Below are 5,529 nucleotides of genomic sequence, written 5' to 3' on the forward strand. Positions count from 1 at the left end.
TTAATTGCTATCGGTCGTGTCCCTGAGCTCATTTCATTGTTGCAGATGGTAGAGGATGCTGCTGGGAGTGTAATTTTTTTCTTAGCCTTCCCCCCTTTCATCCCTCACCTGCCTCCTAACCCACCCACCCTGCTGGTCCCAATATGGGGGCAGGGGGAGATAGCCTTAATTAGCATTTCTTCAAATGAATTCCTTTATTCATTCTGATGCGCCTGAAGGAGGATGGTGCAAATATGCAATAGTACCAGACTTCTATACCGCTTTATAAGGGATGCGGTGGCTCAGTGGATAAGACGCTGAGCTTGTCGATCAGAAAGGTCGGCAGTTCGAATCCCTAGCACCACATAATGGAGTGAGCTCCCGTTACTTGCCCCAGCTTCTGCCAACCTAGCAGTTTTAAAGCACGTAAAAAATGCAAGTAGAAAAATAGGGACCACCTTTGGTGGGAAGGTAACAGCGTTCCGTGCACCTTCGGCATTTAGTTGAAGTCTACAAGTCTTAAAGTTGCCAAGGTTGGAGACCTCCTAGAAGACTTTCATGCCTAAGGTGAAGTTAGAACGCAAGTTAAACATAGAAGTTTATTGCAAGCATGGAGGGGAGACCATTATCTCACCAGTCTTAAAGGTCCATCCATGGGATGTTTCCTCCTATATTTTAACCAACCTAGTTATTGGACTGGCCATTGTCCAACCTATATAAGCAGGCAGGCAGTTTGTCTTGCTATATTCATGATTCCAGAGGATCTTGAGAAGTAGAGAGAGCTGAGTCACATCTCTCAAAAACATCCCAGTTGACTTCATCAAGCTTTAGAAGAAGGAAGCCTGTAAGGTATTCACAGTCTAACATTAGGGGGGGGAAGTGCCTCTCTCTGGCAGTCTGGATGGAGTTTTCAATTAGGTGAGCTTCTCTAAATCCTCATTTCTCTTGCCAATCTCTTTGGGAGGAAAAATAAAACATATTTCATTGATTATCCCCAAACATCAGGGATTTGAATGTTGATTTAGGAGAATGTCCTCAGACGTCCTGTCCTCCGGGATCATTTATTTTCCATTCCTGATTTATGTATAAACATGGAAAAACTCTCAGGATGTTATTGTTAAAAATCATCCTCCTGGCTAACAACTATGATGGCCCAAAAGGAATAAAGGATGGAGAAGGGAAAGGAAAACATGGCAACGTTCAATAACAACCAGCTGGAATAAAAGGTATTCAAAAGAAGAGGGAGGGTGAATATGAGTGACAAATATTCAGAATAACCAGGACATTTTTAAGTGCAACATTACTAAAGTTGAGGTTTCTCATTCGATGCCCATTGAATTCCCGTAAAAGTCTATTTGCGTTCCAGGAATTCATTCAAAAACCAGATGCTTTATAAGATGAAGAAGACGAGGAGGTCCCTTCTGGATAACTGGGACTGCCACTCTAACAGTCCTCAAATCTTGGACATTCCAGAAGGTGTGATCTGGCAGGGGGGGGGGAGCACCAGGTTGAAGAAGGCTGTAGAGGACTGTGTGATCCTTGGTGCTCTCTGAGTGTGATTGTTTTTTTACAGATGTTTCATTGCCCAAACTAGATAACATCATCAGTGCTAGTCTGATGATAATCAAGACTAGCTTTGATGTCACTACCTACCGTATTTTTCGAAGTATAAGATACACCGGAGTATAAGACGCACCAAGATTTTGAAGAGGCAAATTTTTTTAAAAAAGTTTTTGCACTCTGCAGACCTCCCCAAAATGGCCCATTTTCCGCAAAAACGGTCCTGTAGTTTTTTTTTCAAAAAAGGGCATGAATAGCCTTTAGGAGGCTTATAGAGTGCTCCTGTCCCCCCCCCCCAAAAAAAACGAGCAAAAAATGGCCCATTTTTCTCGAAGGATCCATTTTTTTGTCCAAAAAAGGGCATGGATAGCCTTTAGGAGGCTTATAGAGTGCTCCTGGGAGCTGGGGTGGCAAAATTGAGCAAAAAACAGCCTGTTTTTTGCTCATTTCTGCCCTCTCCAGCCCCCAGGAGCACCCTGAAAGCCTCTTAAAGGCTATGCATGGCCATTTTGGTGAAGGGGGCAAGGTTTTTGAGAGGCAAAAATAATGCTGTATTCAGTGTATAAGGCACACCCAAATTATCAGCCTCCTTTTTGAGGGAAAAAGGTGCGTCTTATGCTCCGAAAAATACAGTAGTTTGGGTAACTAAACATCTGCAAGAAAACAACCAAGCTCAGAGAGCACCAAGGACCCCTCATTTCTACAAAGATATTCTCCTTTATTGGGATCAGAGAAATGTTCCCAATGGGTCTCTGATTGCTACCCTTTTGCCTACTTCATTTGGAAATCCACATGCTTGCTAATCATCACTGAAGAGGCCCAGAGGTGGGTGGCTGCTGGTTCAGAACAGCCATACCGGTAGTGGCTTGGAGCAACTGACAGCATACCGGTATGGTGGCTCGTTTGGCCTGCCCATGCTCTATAGCTGTATTTATGCCAAAGGCACACTGCCTGTGCAAGCCCCAACAAGCAGCTGGGTGTCACCAGGGCGGTGGATTGTGCATGCGTGCGCAGCGCACATCAGACACGTGCACAAACAGACTGCGATCAGTGTGCTGGCAGCGACAGTAAGAGCAATCCACCACTGAAGAGACCATATCAAATCAAATACCTTTATTATGGTCTTTGACCAGCCTTTATTGAAGAGAATTGATGTCTTCTTTGGTGTCATCTCCTGGTCCCTTTGACCTAAGAGTAGAAGTTTTAAATCATTTTCTTCAGATGTTCAGATCTGGTCTAAAGAATGGTTTCCTGTTTCCATGATAGCTGCCGGAAAAAATTGTGCCCCAAGAGATGTGATGAAATGTCCTTGCTCCCAAAGATGCGTGTTTCTGGGACCACTCTGGCAAGTGGCAATGAGGAACATTTTTTTCCCATCCTTTGGCTTGGACATTAGGTTGAGAAACCTTATTTTGCAATTGTGAGCTGGTGGACCTTTAAAAAGTCTTAGATTGCTTGTACTCATTTTGTCCCGAGCTGCTGGCACATAGGATGCTCTCTTCTGGCCACCAGATTTGAAGAAGAAAAATGACAAATTGGATGTGGTTGCAGAAATGTCCCTGTAAATCAAATCTGCAATTCTACAAAATTGAGGACTTAAAGGAAGCTTTGCGGAGGACCACAACCTGTTTAGGGAAATGTTTTGGATGGTGGTTCTCAACCTGTGGTCTTCAGGTCCCAGGGGGTGGGGGGCATGATCACAGGGAATCTGCAAAGGATTAAAGAAATGTTATGATTTAAGTAGAATTCTTTATTCTTAATAGAATAGAATAGAATAGAATAGAATAGAATAGAATAGAATAGAATAGAATAGAATGGAATGGAATGGAATGGAATGGAGAGTAGAGTAGAGTAGAGTAGAGTAGAGTAGAGTAGAGTAGAGTAGAGTAGAGTAGAGTAGAGTAGAATAGAATAGAATAGAATAGAATAGAATAGAATAGAATAGAATAGAATAGAATAGAATAGAATAGAATAGAATAGAATAGAATAGAATAGAATTCTTTATTGGCCAAGTGTGATTGGACACACAAGGAATTTGTCTTTGGTGCAGATGCTCTCAGTGTACATAAAAAGACAAGATACATTCATCAAGAATCCCAAGGTACAACACTTTATGATAGTCATATGGTACAAATAAGCAATCAGGAAACAATCAATATCCATATAAATCTTGAGTTAAGTCTTGGGGGTCCAGGGCCAGAGGCCCCAAAAGGTATTTAAAGGAGGTCTGTGGTGAAGAAAAGATTGAGGACCACTGATTTATGGTACTTATGCCAAACTTTGCCATATTACCACTTTTAGGAACAAGGAAAAGGATGATCTGGAAGTCCCCAGATTAGGGAGAGTTTATTTGTCTCTTTGTTTGTAAAATTTATGAATGATTCATCTTAAAATGGGGTAACTCTGGACTGCTTACAATATTAAAAAGATAAAAACTATTTTAAAATACTGTATGATGGAGAGAATCTATTGCTTGAAAAAAGACTTGATGGCACATCATCAAACAACCAAAGCAGAATCTTGCAAGCGTGGTTGTGCGGCACTGCTTCCCTCTTCTTACTGGGGGTTCGCAGGGGTTCAGACAATCCTATAGTGAAGATTCGGTACACTTTGGAGAACCCCCAAATCTCACTCCTGGCTGGCCGCACCAACCCCATCCTGCCCCTCCCAGGAGTCTCCACGCAGCCAGTTTTGGATGCAGGTAAGTGCAGGGCATGCACGGAGGCTCGGGAAGGGCAAAAAACAGGCCTACCAGAAGTTTGGGAAGGACAGAAACGGCCTGTTTCCAGCCTCCGGAGGGCCTCTGGAGCCTGGAGAGGCTCGAGGAAAACCTCTGGAGGCTCAAGGAAAATCTCTGGAGCCCAGGGAGGGCAAAAATGTCCCCCTCCCACCATGGTGCAGTAGGCCAACTAGGCCACACCCACCATGACCACACCCACCCAGCAACCAGGCAGAGAATTCCTTGCTAAAATTTTTGAAGCCCACCCCTGGAGAGGGGTCTGTCTTCCTGAGCAACGTCTGACTACAGGTAGTCCTTGACCTGCAACAGTTCATTTAGTGTTCCTTCAAAGTTACAAAGTCACTGAAAAAAGTGACTTAGGGTGGTTTTTTCACACACATGACCTTTCTAGTATCCCCATGATCATGTGGTCAAAATCCAGACGTTTGGCATCTGGTTCATAATTATGATGGTTGCTGGGTCCCAAAGTCATGCGATCACACCTTTTGCGACCTTCTGGCAAGCAAAGCCAATGGGGAAGGAGGATTCACTTAACAACCGGGGTTACTAACTTAACAACTGCATTGGTTCACTTAACCACTGTGGCAAGGAAGGTCGTAAAACTGGGCAAAACTCACTCAACCAATGTCTCACTTAACCACAGAAATTTGAGGCTCAATTTTGCCCATAAATCAAGGACAACCTATATCATCACCTTACTCTGGACTTTAAAAAAACAAAGCTTCAACCACTTTTGCTAGGTAATGGTTCCAGCCCAATCTCTGTCAAAGAAAAGGACAATTTGAGGAGTATTCGTGGTGGCCTTCAAATCAAGAGTGAAATCCAGCAGGTTCTGATAGGTTCTGGAGAACCGGTAGTGGGAATGTTGAGTAGTTCGCAGAACCGGTAGCGGAAATTTGAGTAGTTCAGAGAACTGGCAAATGCCACCTCTGACTGACCCCAGAGTCGGGTGGGAATGGAGATTATGCAGTATCCTTCCCCTGCCACGCCCACCGAGCCACACCACAGCCACGCCTACCAAGCCATGCCCACAGAACTGGTAGTAAAAAAAACTTGAATTTCACCACTGCTTCAAATCTATCTGAAGTATCCATCCAAAATGAGTAGGAGAATATTGGTTGAAAGCTGCAGGAAAAGAAGGATCCCTGTTAAATATTAAGAGCAAAAAAATGTCCCAGTGGCGAATGCTGCAGAGGACACTGGTTAAGAAAAGGTGATGAAATTGGCCTGAAAAGTGGTTTTTTGAACAG

At 43.6% G+C, this 5,529-nt stretch overlaps 1 long non-coding RNA gene across 1 annotated transcript; it reads left to right on the plus strand.

Moving 5' to 3' along the window:
* Nucleotides 1-3,351: 3,351 nt before the first annotated feature.
* On the plus strand, nucleotides 3,352-3,634 carry LOC309397688. Its single transcript, XR_014176307.1, has 2 exons — nucleotides 3,352-3,385; nucleotides 3,440-3,634. It is a non-coding gene; the product is annotated as an uncharacterized lncRNA (long non-coding RNA).
* Nucleotides 3,635-5,529: the final 1,895 nt, after the last annotated feature.

Source organism: Natrix helvetica (assembly GCF_964273705.1).
Source record: "Natrix helvetica genome assembly, chromosome: 11".
In the NCBI taxonomy this organism is placed as follows: Eukaryota; Metazoa; Chordata; class Lepidosauria; order Squamata; family Natricidae; genus Natrix; species Natrix helvetica.